Below are 20,832 nucleotides of genomic sequence, written 5' to 3' on the forward strand. Positions count from 1 at the left end.
GTTGTTTCTGGTGCGTCTTTTTGTACCTAGGGTATTTAATTGTACCAATTGCAAACAACTTGGTCACACTGCCGAGTTTTGTGACAACAAACCACGTTGTGGTAAATGTTTCGAAAGACATCAGGAGGACACCTGCCAGCAACAAGCCACACAATGTGCTTATTGCGGTATGGCTCCTGCCCATGGTTTGCAAGATTGCCCGGTGTACAGAAAGCGCACCCAAGAAGTGAAGCGCTCGTTGGTACAGCGCTCCAAGCAGACTTATGCGGAAATGGTTAAAGCGCAAGACACATCCGCCGATACCACTGCAAAGGCTGCTATTTCAGCTACCGTTCAAGTAAGTGATTATTATGATTCCATATGCATTGACGAATTGGACTCTGACACAGCTGATATGGATGATTCTACGGAGGTACACGTGCCCGAAAAGAGGAAGCAACCGTCTTCCCAGGATCGCGCCGTAAGAAATCAAAAGTCATCCATAAAAGCTTGCCCAAATTTGAAGGCAATGGGGATTATTTAAAATCCTGAAGCAACCTGTCTTCACTGTTCCTTTGGATCCATCTTGCAGCAAGACATTCCCGCCATTGCCCCAAAACCGATGTTTCCAAGAAACATCCGGCTAGGAGAATCAATGAAAGAAAAACTGCAATTCGTTCTTCCCAAAAAAGTACTCCGTCCAAGCGAGGATTGATCTCCTTTAAGGACCTTGTGAACCGTTTTTTGAATTTATTCAATATTCCGAATTCATTGAGGCCAATCATTGACCTCTTTATACCAACAGTTGAAAGTTATCTGAAGCAATTGACTGTTTCATGGCCCCTTCTTGCAGGAATTGTATCTTTCGATGGATAATACGGCCATTACACAAGATACAATCACTGTGCTGCAGTGGAACTGTCATAGTCTTCAAAATAAATTAGACGTGTTCAAGTTTTTGATTCGCAATTCCGATTGCGACATATTTGCGACCGAAAGCTCTCAGGTCGGCCTCTTTTAACGTCCATGCTTCATGTCCATAAAGGGTCAGAGAATCAGATTTTTGTATAGAGCAAATTTCGTTTCCGTCTGCATGTTGCGGGACCTAAGCTGGTTACGTAATCCGTAAAAGGCCCTTTTCGCAGCAGCAATACGTCTTTTCACTTCACGGGAAACGTCATTTTCACATGTCACAAGCGTTCCAAGGTAAACAAAGTCTTCAACAACTCCAAACAAATCCCCATCAAGCACTATCTCAGCACCAACACCACTAGGTTTGCCACTATCTCTACCTGCCACCATGTACTTTGTCTTGGTAGAGGTAATGGTTAAGCCTATCCTCGCCGTCTCCCTCTTCAGTGAGACAAAAGCCTCCACTACTGCTCTGCGATCGATTCCAATGAGGTCGATGTCGTCCGCAAAGCCTAGGAGCATATGTGACCGTATGATGGTAGTGCCGTTCCTCTGTACGCCACATCTAATAGCACCCTCGACTGTAATGTTGAACAATAAATGCTTCAATCCCTGCTTCAATCCGTCTAAGGTCACAAACAAGGTTGACACTTCGTCTGCAATCCGAATACTTGATTTCGAGCTATCTAGTGTTGCACATATCAGTCTAATCAGTTTCGCAGGAAATCCATGTTCGGACATTATCTGCCACAACTCATTTCTTTTCACTGAATCGTACGCTGCTTTAAAATCAATGAACAGATGGTGATGGTGATGGTTATGGTGAGTCTGCAAGTTATTCTCCCGAAATTTATCAAGGATCATCCGCAGGCTAAACATCTGATCCGTCGTTGATCGGCCCTCGGACCGGGTACGAGCCACTAGCATTCGACTCCTAGCAACATTTTTCTCGTCCGTCACTCGCTGGCACTCCTCATCAAACCAACCATTTCGTTGACGTCGCTGTGCAGTGCCTAACACTTCCTGCGCTGTTGTAGTCACAGCTTCGTGTATATTTTCCCACAATCTGTTGACGTCGCCAAATCCGGTGGCATCTCCTATCCACTCAACCAGCTTCTGGTGATACTGTTCAGCAACTCCTTCAACTGAAAAGAGTTGGATATTGAAACGCATCGTTCATTTAATTCGTGAATTCGTGACGCAGGAGAGTCGCGCCCGAATTTTTGCAATCACAAGATAGTGATCCGAGTCATGTTCGGACCTCTGAAGGACCTTACATCTATAACATTCGTAAAATGTCGTCCGTCGATCAGCACGTGGGCTATATGTGAGCAAGTGTCTCCACTCGGATGTTTCCAGGTGTGTTTGCGGATATTCTTACGTGCGAAGTAGGTACCGTCAACTGGGGGGAAGATGATCATTGAGGTGAAGATGATCATTTGATGTGTCAGTCAAAAGTGCCAAATTTTTCTATGAAACGGTAGTCAACAATATTCTCCGTTCAAGTAATGTTACCGCTAGGTAGAAATCCGAGTTTTTCGATTATAATCATGAAAATGAATTTTGTGGAAGAAAGAGAGAGATAGTCATAAATGACGCTATTTTTGTTTCAAATATTGACTTTGTAGACTTCTTTACGTAGTAAATTCAACATTCATACAAATAATCTAGTGTATTTTGACTACTAGGTCATAATGATTTTAGTAGAGCTGTCTTGATCAACTTCACCCCAAACCAGAATACTCAAAAAATCAGTGATAATTTAATTTATTTTAATAAATGCGAACGCATTTCAGAAAACTAAAGTTGTTGATTATTGCAACGTATAGCAGTACATTTTTGAAAATATTTGTTTCGATTTAAAATGTCAACACACATTGTTATTGCATGTTTTGTCTTAAAAATGATCATCTTCCCCCCAGTTGACGGTACTGCTGATTGCCATCCCTCTAGCAGCAGCAAAGGTTACAAGTCGCAGACCATTATCGTTGGTAGGTTGAAGGCTTTCCGTACCAATGACAGAGCGAAAAAAAACTTTCTCCTCCGATCTGCGAGTTTGCATCCCCGATGATAATCTTTACATCGTGTGCTGGGCACTCTCCGTAAGCCTTATCAAGGCTCTCATAGAACTCATCCTTCAAGTCATCAGACTTATCGTTCGTTGGGACATAGATGATGATCAGGCTATAGTTGAAGAATTTGCCCTTCATTCTCAACAGGCAAATGCGGTCGCTTATCGGCTTCCACCGAATAACACGCTTCATCTGCTTCCCGATCACCATCAAGCCAACTCCTCGTTCTGCTCTCTCACCGCCGCTATAGTAAATGTGGTACTTGAATGAAGAGTTCGCTATGGGATCCACCGCCAGGAAATCACGTTCTTCAGTTCTAGGCCACCGTATGTCCTGGATTGTTCCACACTCACGCCGACCTTCTGAAGCTCACGAGCCAGGAGCCCAACACGTGCGGGTTCATTCAAAGTTCTCACGTTCCAATATTCGACTTTCCAATCATTGTCCTTTATTCGTTGCCGGCACCTCCGGAGAGGAGCAAATCCCCCCTTCCCTGTCAGCATACGACCATAGTTCCCACCGGGGTTGGTTACCCGATCTTCCCTAAAGTTGCTCGTATCACGGCACGGCCAGTGCCACGAAGAGGTAGGGATAGGAGTTGTTGGGTAAGAGGCTAAGGACCACAAAATGGGGTCTATTTTATTCCTTCAGGTACGCGAAGTACCAATAATGGTAAGTTTTACCCAGCATTTACCGTGCATCGCAAGTAAAGACATCAAAATCATGCAACTTACGGACTGGTCTCTAATCCTCAGTCTAATCAAGGCTTCACGGAGAGCGGATACGCGCAACTGACACAGCGATGACGCCGGTTTCGAAACATTTTCACGTTCAAAATTGTCCACCGTGTATTTTTCTCATGATCTTTGTTCGCTTGAAAAAATTGTACAATGCGGCGCGCATCCTTTCTGTTTTGACGGCATGTTTGAAACAACTAAACATGTTGGGATAAAAGTGTGTGGGCGAAAATTTTCTGAATATTCTAAGGATTCATTCATATTAGTGACCACCCGTTAGCGGAAAATGATCGAGTGGCCATCGGACAGCAACCGCTGAATCAAGTGAAAATTGAACGCAAGGCTCGGACTAACGTTTGATTGCTGTTAGTGATGAAAAAGGCGCATTGTTGGAAGAAAATCGCCTTTTTCTGAAAGAAAAGGTTTGATAGTTTGATTTAAAAATAACCTCTCAAGAATCCAGCTACTAATTGGCGCATTATTGAAAATAAATAGGTTCTTTTCAGAACCACCATTTTACTGAAGAGATAGTTGAGCCGAGTCAAGTTCTCTTCAAAGTGAAAATCATAATCGATCGGCGACTTCATGGTTCTTCATGACAGTTAGAGAACAACAAGGCCAGTAAGTGTCTATTTTGCTAATTAATGGCTTTGTTGTTTTCTAATGTTTCAGGAAACGGTTATTTTCAAAAACACCGTGGGCCACCAATTTAGAGAAGAGATGGTTGAGCATGAGCATGAGCATTATGACCGCACAATTCGTAGTTGCTACTCCGTGATTGACTAGAACTTGCGAAATTGTACAGAGAACACAATAAATGGGGCTTGGGACTAGCTACCCATTCTCAATGTACACGTTTTGGGAGCTAAAATATCTAAAGTTAATAACGGCGTCGGCCACGTCCTTACGGTCATAAAGGAAGGGAAGGATTGTTAGTCCGACTCTCGTTGCTATTAGAGACCGAGTATTCCTCTGCATCTCCACGATTATCTTGGGATTGGATATCGTTTTAGTTACAAAGGATAATTAATCTGAATTCACTTCAGTAAGTGATGCGATCTATGGGATGGTAAATAACACTAATTCGCTGTCTCGCCACGGGAGAATGTTAAACCATGCACGCCCGGTGACATATGAAAACGAAGGAGAAACGTTTTGGACGACCGAACAGACGCGCTGTACTCTGTACTTACTTGCCCGATAGCTACTGCAAACAATTGAAGATCGCACTTGTCTCGACCGGAGCAAAGTGCTATACATGCGCATGAGTCACCAAACACGAAATAGATATTTTATTATTTTCCCGAAGACTGAAACACGCACTGCACTTACTGCTCGATGGCTACTGCAAACTCGCTTACTGGAGAAACACGACTGGACAAGGATCATACTTTCACATTCCCAATTTAGAGAAGAGATGGTTGAGATGAAAATTTTTTTCTTCAAGTTGAAAATCATAATCGCATGGCAACGGGAGAAAGATGCATCGGGCGCAGAATCACGCTACAGAAATCTATTCATTGTAAACTGACTGTGGCGCTTCCCCTTTGAACGCCGGCAAGGGGCGATCCTATATGGCTGGGGGTAACAATCATGAGCTTTTACTTTGCAGGACTCGCATATTGATTGATCCTTCCAATTTTTTTTATTTTTTCCCAGGTTGCGAATCTTAGGTCATGGTCATCTTCGCAGATGGCTCCACTAAAACGTGCAATGCAACATTTTCTTCTGTTTTCAACTTTGTATTCTTATATAGGACATTTGGCTGAATAGGACATTTTACCGAATTGGTACGATTGTACCAACTGACCAATTTGGCCAAATGTCCTATTCGGCCAAATGTCCTATCCGGCCAAATGTCCTATTCGGCCAAATTTCCTATCCGGCCAAATGTCCTATTCGGCCGAATGTCCTATTCGGCCAAATGTCCTATTCGGCCAAATGTCTTATTCGGCCAAATGTCTTATTCGGCCAAATGTCTTATTCGGCCAAATGTCTTATTCGGCCAAATGTCCTATTCGGCCAAATGTCCTATTCGGCCAAATGTCCTATTCGGCCAAATGTCCTATTCGGCCAAATGTCCTATTCGGCCAAATAACCTATTCGGCCAAACAGCTCTCGGCCTAGTGGCAGATGGCCTAAGGAGGGATCGTCAAGCTCTTGGACATAGTCCCTGCTGCCTCCAAATAAACACAATAGATAAAAAAAAATCGCGGCTACAGAGCAAGACCGTGTTGAAGGTGACTGCGTTTGATTCCCAGTTCGGTCTAGGAAATTTGCGTGTTTAATATTTTTTCAACTTCCTGGGCACATACCTAGAGTACTCACTGGCAGGTTTATTGCGTTTTTCGGTTTATGATGTGCATGAATCTAGTGTAATGTAACTAAAATTTGCTTGATACATTTTTTTTTTTCAAAGAAGCAGTGATAAATATCTCTCTACAAATCGATGTAGGTATTGTCGCTGAGTTATTGATTAATTTGCGTGATGAGGCAACATTACCTCCCGTTATTCATGTAGGAAAAAACAATCCTTTTGCATGGAATTTTCCTCGGGAATGCATTTTGAGTAGTTCTACATTTGTAAAAATCTCGTAAGCAAGGTCATTCCGAGCAAAGTCGAGAACGTTCAGCTAGTAAATAATAAATTATACTTTTTGGTCCTTCTCCCCCTTATCCCTGTTCTCACATTGTTTGTCCTAATCCAGTATATAAATAAATAAATTCTAGAAACATCCAACAACAAACGACACATTTTTCAGTTCCCAACATTGGTTACGGTTGCTACCAGCCACTGTCGAAACCAGTAACGTCATAAGATCCGTATAATCCAACAGACTTGAGGATAATTCCGAACCAAACAACAACAAGCTGCCATACCAGCTGGTGTCGAGTTTCTTCGTCAAGTCGAAGAGTTGCCTGACTGTTGCAACAATTTCTCCTGGAACACAGGATGGGGCAGGTTTTCACATTTCATTCCACCACCACCACCACCACCAACCAAACCAAACCGACTACTTTTCGGTGGGAACACAGTTCTTCTCACTACTTCGTTTACCATTAAAAGCACCATTATTACTTTCATAAGTCGTTACAACCGCAGCAGTAAACATAAACGTTCGTGCCCCCTTCCAGCAACGGCGCGTCTTGGTGATTCCTTGAATAGGTCGGTAATGGAAGGGGAGATTCAGCCTAAGGGGAGCATGAGGCTTTCATGTGACAGTTATCTTTTATTTCAATGATTACAAACTAATGGACGCCATTACTAGCGTGGAAATTTGAAAAGCAAGATATTGAAATAAATATATAAGAACCAAATTCAACCCTTGATGGCCCTCCTGTTGAATCATGTTGAAACCAGATCTCTCCGTCTTTTCGTCCTTCGTCGGGTGCCATAAAGTAAACAGCCAAAGCAGCAGTTATTTTTCTTCTATTTATGCCCATCCACGTCGTTATTACTTCCGGCGTGGTAATTCAGTTGTGTCGCTAAAAGAGGTTCTTTATTAGCGTAGGAAATAAGAGTCTTGCATTTCCGGAAATGGATAACTTTATGTCTATTTGTTCGAAGATTTATTTAGGTAAAAGAAGTTTTCTTCAAATTAATAGAAGTGTACCTACTTATATTGCAAAACAGAAATCTTCTTATTTTCAAGACGAATTGGTCAATTATTCAACTAAGCAGAGTTACATCATCAATAATCACAATATCCTTGAGGCCTTCGCCAATTACGGCACGGACGATGCACCCAGTTAATACAACCACGTGTGCATATCGGATCGGAAATTGGAAGCGACATGGATATCGAACGATTGTCCCTGGTCTTTGCCGAATCAAGATTCTGCTGACTCTGGAGATACAGTCACCATACGGCATTACGAAAGACACAGACCACTTCACGGCATGGCAGCAGGAGATTGCAGTGCAGCGGTGCGTTAAATTGAAACAGACGTCGCTGAGTGTGAGTTAGCAAAGCACCTCCCAATCGCTGTCATCCGCATCGGCGCCGTCGTTGGATCGAAAATCCTATCGGCTTTTGATTGAGGAAATATTTGCCCAAAGATTGATAATCTCTTAACCTGACTTCCAGCGTGCATCGATTGGTAGAAGATTTCCGGACAGGAATGGATTCAGTGAGCAAGGTAACTGTTCTAGCCACGGGAAAACTGTGATACAGGCCTGAACGAAATTTAAAAACTTTATAACTTAGTAAAGGCAAATAATTATCAAAATAGATTGATGTTAAAATGTATTCGAAAACAAAATTGTATTTCACAGACAAAGCCACTTACGTTGCAAAAGATTCGTTGAAATATAATTCAACAATTCTTGGGTTCAATTCCTTCCCGTGAATTTCGTCGCCCTCTCGATAGAAAATTCACCCACGCGCAACATTCAGGTGGATACCGGGCCTAATTGCCGATGCTCTAATTGTACTCTATGCCCACTGGCGAAAAGTGATTCAATGGAAATCCTTAGGATTTCATGCGCTGCATCGTTTCGGACTGGCCACTGGTGCACACTGGGGCGCAATCGTGTTTCCATTGAACACAGTTGGGTTGGAAACAAAACTTGTTTTTTTTCTCGTGAAACTTGGGGAACACTTAATGGATACAAAGCTTTGACGCATAACAAACTAAAACTCTGCATTGCACTCGTGCCACTAAAATGCTGAAATTAAATTAACGTTTAAGCAATGGAAATAACAGTGATGGTCAAGAAAAAACGTTTCTTTGAGTTGTACAGCCCCTAAATGAATAACAACCATATCTGGTGCGATCTAGTGATTAGAACATCGATTCCAAGTTCACTTTTGGGTTGAGAACAATACCGAGGATTTTGATTAAGAACTTATTTTATGCGGCATATGAACAACACTAGAAGTGTAGCAGATTCATTAGAAGTTTATTATTTTTGAAAAGCCAATCATAGGCAATGTGACAAGTTTTATCTATCTAATCTTGATTCAGCCCCAGAGTGCCCTTGTTGCCGGCAAGTTATATTAGATTTCACGTGGAAATAACGTCGAAGGAGCAGGAAAAAAACGTTTATTCAATGGCGTGTCTTGTTTCCACAATAATGGCATTGCAGACAAAAAGAAGCACCACTTTTGCGTGAAACAATCGGCAGCGAATGGGAACGCTAATTAGCGCGAGAAATTAATTGTATTTTTTATATTTCATGGAGTGGGATTATTTTGGCTGTACTATTGGCATGTGGCTTGTTTGGGAGAAAATTGAGATTTCTGGCGTAACTTTTCTAAAGTACCGCATGTTTCTCTGCTATATATAGTTCTTGATGCAGATTATTCAAAACTGATATGGATAGTATTGAAGTTCCAATGGAAGGGTTAATCTCAATGCATTAAAATTCAAAAAGTTTCTTGGTTCTTTAATGAATGTAGATCGAGATTTGTTTCAAGATCTGCAATTGTGCGTGCTCACAATACCAGGTGCTTCGAGAAAACTGGCCGTTAAATCTACTCCAATGATATAATAATGGTAGACGAATGAAACTAATACTTTAGCAAGTTTTTTTTGTGATTTTGTGAACTTGCTTTTCATGATGATAGGCATCTCTGTTTTTTGAATAAGCATGCCCTAAACCATTTCAAGTTCCTCCATTCCTAATAGAATAGGGAATCAGCGACTAATTTCAGAGGGTTTGAAAAATGTTTCGGGTCGATTCATTTTCATACTAAATATGGAGCGAACTACACATTCGCGAGGTTTTTTTCTATTGTTTTTTGAAGCGCAAGAAAAAGCCATATTACTCTCAACAAAATGTATTAAACTGCAACGACTAAGCTCTCCTTTGTCCCGATTCACCTGACGAAAGCATTGATCGATTGGCAAACATTCAGTTTATCCTATTTTATTAATTCCCAAGAAGATTTGTTTTTTTTTTCAAATTAAGCATAGTAATCACGCTGTATTTCTTAAATTGGACAAAGTAATACGCTTGCCTCTTTTCAAATCGCTATCCTGATTACTATAATAAACTAATGTGGGTGTAGTTCTTGATTTCAATCTAGGACAATTTATTTGGGATCATGAGGATTACTACTTCTGGCCACACCCATTTTCACCATTGCTTAGGAGAGGGAGGAAGTGTTGGTGCAGTACTTACTTAACCGACACCGTCATAAGAACTGTAGGGTACCAAAATCCGTACACCTAAACACTTCAGTAGAAAAGTCTTTAGAAAATAGAATAAAAATGGAAGTAAAATGTTCGTCGTCGATGCAGTTTTTTTTACTGCTCTACTCTATTTATACAGTCGCGATTTGCTGGTTGGGCCACGACCTCGGCCCAACTAACGAATTCGGTTTTTTAGTTGGGTCAACTGACAGCCATTTGAGCACGTGTATTTTGACTTGTACATCACAAATGATGTCCAGTGACGCCCAATCCCGTTTTCCGTGTTTACATTGAATTTTGACGTACGGTTGCTTTTTAGTTGGGCCATGGCCCAACCAGCGGAGGCCCAACTAAAAAGTGACCCAAGTATTAAAATCCCAACCAGCGAATCCCGACTGTAATATATTTCTTTTTTACGCATTAAAACCACGAAAAACATTATCAAATAATAAAGAGAATCAACACACCCTGAATTGAAACTCGTCAACCGTGGACAGATTTCTAATCAAAGGATCAAAATCCGTACTGCTATTTTTTGACGAAGTACCGCGAGGGACTAAAATCCGTTCACTTCATGAGATAACAATAAATTGAAAATGATTTGAGGTGCCTAATCAATATAGGGAAACTGTTCCTGGAACTCATCTCATGGATCCGATATTTATCCCATAAAAAAACAAAGCTATGGAAAACAATTCGATTTGTTTCTCATTTTTATGCTTTTTTTTTTAACAGTGAGTATGTGATGTTGACAAATAGAAGCGACAAAATTGGTGCTGTATTTCTTTGTTCCGCGATGCGATGTTCAGTGAGATGAAGATCAGGACATTTCCCCTACTTGACAGTAAGCTTTTTGGCCATTGAAATGGAAAGTAGGCTTTGAAATTAAAATAACAAAAATGAAAACAACTCGCCACCCAACTGTTGACTGTTCGAAAGTGACTGTATTTAAATTACAAATTGCTGTGAACTAACGAAATATAAATCAAAGGGATCACTTCTCATGGTGCGTATTAAATTATTCACAGTGGTAGATCAGTCAATCGATCACAATTAATTCAAATATTTAGTTCAAAAATAGCTGTACGGATTTTGATTCTTTGATTCGATTTAATTATATTATCATATTAGCATTAGTGATTCATAATAGATTTAATCATGATTAATGAATAATGGGTTATTTAATCATTATTCATTAATCGTAATCACACAAAAAATATGACTCAATCATCAATCACTAATGCGGGCAGCAGGGACTATGTCCAAGAGCTTGACGATCCTTCCCCAGGCTATCTGCGAGTTGTGGGGCTTGCCTAGGATGTGGTGGGGTTTGACAGTTTTTTTTTTCTTTTTCGTTGGCATTACATCCCTCACTGGGACAGAGCCGCCTCGCAGCTTAGTGTTCATTAAGCACTTCCACAGTTATTAACTGCGAGGTTTCTAAGCCAAGTTACCATTTCTGCATTTGTATATCATGAGGCTAACACGATGATACTTTTATGCCCAGGGAAGTCGAGACAATTTCCAATCCGAAAATTGTCTAGACCGGCACCGGGAATCGAACCCAGCCACCCTCAGCATGGTCTTGCTTTGTAGCCGCGCATCTTACCGCACGGCTAAGGAGGTTTGACAGTGGGCCCTGTTAAACCTCTATAAAAATCTGCATGTATCCGCAAGTAGGCTCCACCAAAGTGACCGTGTGCCGCTCAAAGCGCACAAGCCCAAGTCCTGGTGTTAGGTGGGACGCTAAACAGCCCTGACACGACGGCCCTCCGACGGGACAGGAGGTTTACACAGGCCCAATAAGCCGCCTGGAAAACCAATAATTACGAACAGTATAAGAGATAATGCGACTCGATATAATCGGCAAAGACCTGAGCGACGAATAAAGGATCACGATTGGAAGCTTGGAACATGGAATTGCAAGTCGCTAGGTTTCGCAGGTTGCGACAGGATGATCTACGATGAATTACATCCCCGCAACTTCGACGTCGTGGCGCTGCAGGAGATTTGCCTAACATGACAGAAAGTGTGGAAAAGCGGGCATCGAGCGGCTACCTTCTACCAAAGCTGTGGTACCACCAACGAGCTGGGAATCGGCTTCATAGTGGTGGGTAAGATGCGCCAACGCGTGATTGGGTGGCAGCCAATCAACTCAAGGATGTGCGAGCTGAGGATTAAAGGCCGTTTCTTCAACTACAACATCAGCAACGTGCACTGCCCACACGAAGGGAGACCCGACGACGAGAAAGAAGCGTTCTATGCACAGCTGAAGCAGACATACGATGGATGCCCACTGCGGGACTTCAAAATCGTCATCGGCGACATGAATGCACAGGTAGGAAGGGAGGAAATGTATAGACCGGTCATCGGAACGGATAGTCTGCATACCGTATCGAACGACAACGGCCAACGATGCATAAACTTTGCAGCCTCCCGAGGAATGGTAGTCCGAAGCACCTTCTTTCCCCGCAAAAATATCCACAAGGCCACATGGAGATCACCTAACTAAGAAACGGAAAACCAAATCGACCACGTTCTAATCGATGGTAAATTCTTCTCCGACATCACGAACGTCCACACTTACCGCAGTGCGAATATTGAATCCGACCACTACCTCGTTGCAGTATGCCTGCGCTCAAACTCTCGACGGTGTACAACACGCGTCGAAGTCGGACGCCACGGCTTAACATTGGGCGGCTACAGGACGGTAGAATAGCCCAAGAATACACGCAGCAGCTGGAAGTGGCACTTCCAACGGAAGAGCAGCTAGGCGCAGCGTCTCTTAAAGATGGCTGGAGAGGTATTCGATCCGCCATTGGTAGCACCGCAACCGCTGCACTTAGCATGGTGCCCCCGGATCAGAGAAACGACTGGTATGACGGCGAATGTGAGCAGTTAGTGGAAGAGAAGAATGCAGCATGGGCGAGATTGCTGCAACACCGCACGAGGGCGAACGAGGCACGATATAAACGTGCGCGGAACAGACAAAACTCAATTTTCCGTAGGAAAAAGCGCCAGCAGGAAGATAGAAACCGTGAAGAGACGGAGCAACTGTACCGCGCTAATAACACACGAAAGTTCTATGAGAAGTTAAACCGTTCACGTAAGGGCCACGTGCCACAGCCTGATATGTGTAAGGACATAAACGGGAACCTTCTTACGAACGAGCGTGAGGTGATCCAAAGGTGGCGGCAGCACTACGAAGAACACCTGAATGGCGATGTAGCAGACGAAGATGGCGGTATGGTAATGGACCTGGGAGAACGCGCGCAGGACATAATCTTACCGGCTCCGAATCTCCAGGAAATCCTGAAGAACAACAAAGCCCCTGGGGTTGACCAACTACCAGGAGAGCTATTTAAACACGGTGGTGAGGCACTGGCTAGAGCGCTGCACTGGGTCATTACCAAGATTTGGGAGGAGGAAGTTTTGCCGCAGGAGTGGATGGAAAGTGTCGTGTGTCCCATCTATAAAAAGGGCGATAAGCTGGATTGTAGCAACTACCGCGCAATCACATTGCTGAACGCCGCCTACAAGGTACTGTCCCAAATTGTATGCCGTCCACTAGCACCAACTGCAGGGAGTTCGCGGGGCAGTACCAGGCGGGTTTTATGGGCGAACGCTCCACCACGGACCAGGTGTTCGCCATTCGCCAAGTACTTCAGAAATGCCACGAATGCAACGTGCCCACACATCATCTATTCATCGACTTCAAAGCCGCATATAATTCAATCGATCGGGACCAGCTATGGCAGCTAATACACGAACACGGATTTCCGGATAAACTGACACGGTTGATCAAAGCGACGATGGATCGGGTGATGTGCGTAGTTCGAGTTTCAGGGGCATTCTCGAGTCCCTTCGAAACCCGCAGAGGGTTACGGCAAGGTGATGGTCTTTCGTGTTTGCTATTCAACATCGCTTTGGAAGGGGTAATACGAAGAGCAGGGATTAACACGAGTGGTACAATTTTCAATAAGTCCGTCCAGCTATTTGGCTTCGCCGACGACATAGATATTATGGCACATAACTTTGAGAAGATGGAGGAAGCCTACATCAGACTGGAGAGGGAAGCTAAGCGGATCGGACCAGTCATCAACACGTCGAAGACAAAGTACATGATAGGAAGAGGTTCAAGAGACGACAATGTGAGCCACCCACCACGAGTTTGCATCGGTGGTGACGAAATCGAGGTGGTTGAAGAATTTGTGTACTTGGGCTCACTGGTGACTGCCGAAAATGATACCAGCAGAGAAATTCGGGGACGCATAATGGCTGGAAATCGAACGTACTTTGGACTCCGCAAAACGCTCCGATCGAATAGAGTTCGCCGCCGTACCAAACTGACAATCTACAAAACGCTCATTAGACAGGTAGTCCTCTACGGACACGAGACCTGGACGATGCTCGTGGAAGACCAACGCGCACTGGGAGTTTTCGAAAGAAAAGTGCTGTGTACCATCTATGGTGAGGTGCAGATGGCGGACGGTATGTGGAGGAGGCGAATGAATCACGAGTTGCACGAGCTGCTGGGGGAACCATCCATCGTTCACACCGCGAAAATCGGACGACTGCGGTAGGCCGGGCACGTAGCCAGAATGTTGGACAGTTATCCGGTGAAAATGGTTCTCGACAACGATCCGACGGGAACAAGAAGGCGAGGTGCACAGCGGGCAAGGTGGGTCGATTAGGTGGAGGACGATTTGCGGACCCTCCGCAGACTGCGTGGTTGGCGAAGTGCAGCCATGGACCGAGCTGAATGGAGAAGACTTTTATGTGCAGCACAGATCACGAAGGCTTGATAATAAATAAATAAAATATCGTATAGAGAATATTTTAGTGCGCACTAAGTAACCTGAGTAATTTTTTATTCTGGTAGATGTGAATTAGTCGAGACACATTATTTTTATATTTTAGTTGGGGGTTTGCTAATTGGGGCGGAACCCAATTGGTTGTGTGAACTAAACAATCATTCCCCCGAGTGAGTATATTCAATAAAGTAAACAGTCATTCCCCCGAGAGGGTATCCCTGATAGGGTAACAAATCATTCCCCGAGAGGGTATCTATGTAGAACATGTAAGCAAAGGGTTGCGTAGAATATTGTTGATATTTTTTCCGATTTTGATTCAAGATTGATGTTCTAGAGCCTGGTAAGCTCTATCCAGGACTGCATTCCGAGATCAGTGGATGTCTTGAGTCCAGAGAAAGAAAATGTAAACAAAGAGTGAGATTAAGTCAGAAAAGAGTTGCGTAGAATTTTGTTGATGACTTTTGTCTGATTTTAATGCAAGTTGATGTTCTAGAGCCTGGTAAGCTCTATCCATGACTGCATTCCGAGATCAGTGGATGACTTGAGTTCAGTGTTAGAAAATGTAAACAAAGAATGAAGACAAGTAAGGAAAGATTTGCGTATAATGTTGTTGGTGACTTTTGTCTGATTTTGATGCAAGATTGATGTTCTAGAGCCTGGTAAGCTCTATCCATGACTGCATTCCGAGATCAGCTGATGGTATGATATCAGTGTTGGAAAATGTAAACAAATAATGAGAACAAGTAAGGAAAGAGTTACGTATAATGTTGTTGTTTATTACTTTTGTCTGCTTTTGATGCAAGATTGATGTTCTAGAGCCTGGTAAGCTCTATCCATGACTGCATTCCGAGATCAGTAGATGACTTGAGTTCAGTGTTAGAAAATGTAAACAAAGAGTGAGAATAAGTAAGGAAAGAGTTGAGTAGCATGTTGTTGATAACTTTTGTCTGATTTCGATGCAAGATTAATGTTATGGAGCCTGGTTGGAGCTTGGTTGAATTGATTTCAGTGTTAGAAAATGTAAACAAAGAGTGAGACCTTATCAGCAAAGATTTGCGTTGAATATTGATAATTTTTTTTATGATTTCGGTACTAGATTGATGTTCTTAGGTATTATATAGTAGAGTAAAATATTATTAATAATATTGTAATAGAGTAGAGCAGGGGGAAGATGTAGGGATTGAGATGGGTATAATCAAATATATAGATTGAATTAAATAAGAGAGCATATACATTAGTCACGAGATGCTAGATTACCAGACGGTAGAGTGACAGATGAACGAAGTCAAATTTCAGTTTTGTGATATATTTCGCGGGAAGTAGTAGTGCCTCCGAGCTGCTACGGATCGAGCAGCAGCTGGAGACGGCTGATTCGGATGCAGCCGTATCCTCCGGACACGACTCCTAGTAGCACAGTTCAGATCGATTTGGTTGCAGCAACTCTAATGTGACTGGATTTGGTCGCATATGAGTCACAGTGACTGATATGTGATAAGTGTGCTACTCGGGATAGTGTACTATGTAGATTGGATTCCAACGTGATTCACCTCACCCTTCGGGGACTCGCGCCGTAGTAAAAAGTACAACACCTTCGAAAAAAGTACGCTTCTCGTTCACAACAGCAGCGGGACTGCGTGAGCGGTCCAGTACCAAGCGAGTCCCGGAAGGTTAAATGTCCCTTCGATCAAACGTCCTTTCGGTGAAATGTTATTTGACCAAATGTCATTCGACTAAATGTAAATCAGTGAAATGTCCCAAAGCCGATTACGATGAAGTATTGGCAAAATAGGCTTTGGGACAGTTCGTCGAATGAAGTGATGAACTTTGTACCTTACTTAAAAATCACTCAAATAAAGAAAAAAAAAAGTTCGTCGAATGGCATGTAGTCAAAAAGACATTTGGTCGAAGGGACATTTAGTTGAAAAGACGTTTAGTCGAAAAAATAATCAGTCTAATGTAGAAAGCAATTTAGTAAAATGGATAATTAGTCAATAAATTTTTGGTTGAATATGAATAAATTATTTAATACATGGATGAACTCATTAGAGGATTTCAGTGGACGTGAGGAAGTTCAAACAGCAACAGAAGAAACGAATACGAAAAATAAAGAGGAGTTTTCACCTGAACAAACAGAAACTTACTTACTTACAAAAACGAGCAATGGGTAATGTTTTTACCATAACCGCGAGTTGACGTAGAACTTGTTTAAACGTAACGTATTTACATTTAACTTCTAACTGTTGGATTATGGATTTTGATTATAGGTATTGATATTGGAAACGACAACTTTCATGCTGTGTAGAATTATTAACAATTTGTTTATTCAAAACTTCTGGAAGTAAAACTAATAATTAAATAGGGTAACTGTACCAGTTTTGGCCATGTTCCTATTTAGGCCCGTTTGTCGCATAACTTCGAAAATAAAGCAATTTCCGAGGGTATTATTAGCTGTAATAGAAGATATATCCTTCTGATTCTTCGCTGTGGAAAATGATCGATACTTTTAGGGAAATATGCATTTTTCAGGGATGGCCAAATTAGGCACTAAGGTGGCCAAAACCGGTACACATCCCCTACATAATAAGAATTGATTTGTTTCTAACTATTAAGCCCTTATTTACTCAAGCCGAATGTAGGACATTTATAGATTTCTTATTGATGATAGTATTTCAAGCTCTATCTGGTAAAAGGGCGAATGTCGCAAGAGAGAATTCTCTTCGTCGACTTCCCCTCTTTTAAATAAAAGTGACAAACAGATGATTTCTTTGCAGTTCATCACCTCAGAATTCAAATTCGCATTGTTTTCTATCGTGCTGAGGGGATGAACCACAAAGAAATCCGCTGCTTGTCTCTTGTATTTAAAAGAGTGGAAGTCGACGAGGAGAATTCTCTCTTGCGGCATTCGCCCTTATTCCAGATAGAGCTTGATTTAAAGTTCAAATATTTTATTAATAGAATTTTCAGACTTGGGCAAAATGTGCTATTTTAGGGGAACTGTCCCGTTCTCCAAACCAAAAAATACAGCACCAATATCGATGCTTCGTTTTGGTAACATGCGTGCTTAATGCTGAAAAAAATCACGAATTTAAGAAACAAGTCAATGAGGAGCAACCCTACTAAACTAGAGACTAATTAGTCGTCTTACTAAATTACCCATAACCGACCTATGCGATGTTTCTACAGTAACTAAGCGACTGTGTTTTGTACATTGAAGAAATTTCTTCTCGGATCAGCTTTCTTTTGTAAAAAAGTTGGTCTTGAAAAGAACTGATTTATTTTCAATAATACGCCTTCCTAATCACAAACAGCAGCAAAACCAAATGAGAATCTTAAGACAAAGTTTCACTTGACTGCTACTGATGCCATCCATGGGAAACAATTTTGCAGCGTCTTCGTCAGACGCGTGCTCGTGACTCTGCTACCGACGAAAACTTTCTTTGATCAAAACTCGTCCCCGCTCAACCTTCTCTTGTATAGAATGGTGGTCCCGAGAAGAATCGATTAATTTCTAATAATGCGTCTTTTGAATCACTAACAGCGACCGCATAATAGTTTGGATTTGCATAGAAATTGTGGCTTGAGAGCGGCTTCTGCTAATTGCCAGTCGAGGGTACTTCAGATGCCACCGTTGCAGAAATGACTTACACTTAGTTTTTATTTCTGCAGCATTTTGCGTGACATATTAACTCAAAATTCTGATTTGGTTTTGTTGCTGTTAGTTCTTTCAAGAACCACAATTTTACAGAAGAGAAGGTTTAACCGACACAAATTTTTCTCCAAAGTGCAATTCATAATCGCTTGATGACGGCAAAATGTTTCCATCTATAGTAGAATCACAAACGCGGGTCAGAGCGAGATGCTGCAAAAATGTATTTGCATGCAGGACTGTACTCCATCATGACCGTCACGGACTCCATCGTCCGATAGAATATTGCTAACGAAATGGCACGCGCGCTTGAAAGCAGCTTTCTTGTAATCAATAACGAAGGCGCCCCTTTGTCAATCGGTGCGGGTGCAAATATTATGGAACGTACACACGGTCAAGCAGTTTGACCAACATTGACTCCACCTCTCGTTTATTCAAACATCCATCAAGTTTTACCAACAGCGGCACGAACAATCAATTTATTCGACCAACAATATCACACACGAACGACCGAAGCGACAACTTGAGCACCAACCATCAAAAAATATATGGGGGTTTGTGCAACTTCATTACAAATGTTCAAACATGTTCGGCGAACCTTGACTCCACCCCCGACAACTCAAACCAAAATCAAACCGTTTTAATTTTTTCCAACCGAGCCGCCAACTGTCAAATGGTTGTTCGAACAACTTCACACACGTTCAAGCAAAGCAGCAACCGAAGCGTTTTCTTGGGGGTGGAGTCAATGTTCGTCAAACTGCTTGACTGGTGTGTACGTAGCATTATGTGCAACCATAGCATTCACCAAAGGGCAGGGCTAGAGGGTTTACGCTATTGAATACAGGAAAGCTGCTTTGTCGTCTGTGGCGGTCATGACAGAAGCGGGGTGAAGTGCCACTGATGCCGACGATAGCCATTCGATAGTTTGCCGCAGAACCGCTGCAGATGCAGAAATCTCCACCATCGATGATGGGACCGTTACCGACCCGATCGTTCGGTCGGCTCTCCGTGGCCATCCACCGTGGATTTTCGACCAGAAATGACGCGCGAGCTACCCACAGAAATGAAACGGTGTGGTGGATCAAAAAGCTCGTAACTTACATCATTTTGATAAGAAAATTATTTTGAGCTTTTTAGTGGAATGTTTTCACCTGTCATAAGACGAGTTTATACAATCCATTGAATTCCACCACTTAATTGTATCTTGACAGATACGTATTTCGACCTCAACAGTAAGGCCGTCTTCAGTGTCTCGTACTTGACTCGACTTTACGAGTCAGTACGAGACACTGAAGACGGCCTTACTGTTGAGGTCGAAATACGTATCTGTCAAGATACAATTAAGTGGTGGAATTCAATGGGATTGTATAAACTCGTCTTATGACAGGGGGTCATTTTGATGTCCGTGTTGGGAATGCATGAACGGGATTGATTGGTTCTGATATTTTTACTGGGTAGGACAAGAATTGAAATTTTCAATAATTCATCGTAAATAATAAAAAATTTCAATAACATTGACAAATTGCTGGAGAGTTTCTGAATCGATTATTATATGAATCTAAACTCTATATTATCGTTTAAAATCTTACATGATTTCGTGACGGTCCCCAATTTTGGATTCTAATTTGACAACCAGTACCCAGGTAAGGCGTTGTCCAATGTCAAAAAATGAATTCCTTCTGCAACGGAAAACGTCCATAGTGTACGTATATCGGTTCGTGGAATGTAAATCCGTCTCCTCCTTCTTCTTCTTATTGGCATTACATCCCCACACTGGGACAGAGCCGCCTCGCAGCTTAGTGTTCATTAAGCACTTCCACAGTTATTAACTGCGAGGTTTCTTAGCCAAGTTACCATTTTGCATTCGTATATCATGAGGCTAACACGATTATACTTTTATGCCCAGGGAAGTCGAGAAAATTTCCAAACCGAATATTGCCTAGACCGGCACCGGGAATCGAACTAGAGGTGTGCGCCGCCGCCGACAGTTTTTCTGAAGATTCAGTGCATTTGCCGTATAATTTCCTGATAGATCTCTACAACATTACGTTGAAATTCCAGAGATTTTTTCGTGAAGATACCAATTATTTCCATGAAAATTCCATAAAATATATTGTAAAAATTTCTATTTCTAAGAGCTCTTCGTAAAAACTGAGCGTGAAAATTTCCAAAGAGTTCCCGTTGAAATAAAAAAAAAATCTAATGAATCGCCTACTTTGAGCGGCACACTAGGAGTTAACTTTCGGAAATCAGTATGGCATCTAAAGTTTAATATCTCGAAAATAATCATCTTAATCGAAAAAATATTTGGTAGGCATAGTAGCAGACACCTTCCTACATAACTGGTACTAAATAGATTTTCATGAAAAGTTCCTGCTGTTGAGAAAACCTGCGTATGATGTCTTTCGCCATTGGCAGGGACGGGAATGGTTGACATTTCTTTTTACCCTTCCTTCTTCTATGCAAAAAAATAAAAACAAAACCACGGCAGCCACAGCTAGAGATGTCGTAAAATCCCGATTAATCGATTAGTT

The sequence above is a fragment of the Armigeres subalbatus genome, chromosome 3, assembly GCF_024139115.2.
Source record: "Armigeres subalbatus isolate Guangzhou_Male chromosome 3, GZ_Asu_2, whole genome shotgun sequence".
NCBI classification, from domain to species: Eukaryota; Metazoa; Arthropoda; class Insecta; order Diptera; family Culicidae; genus Armigeres; species Armigeres subalbatus.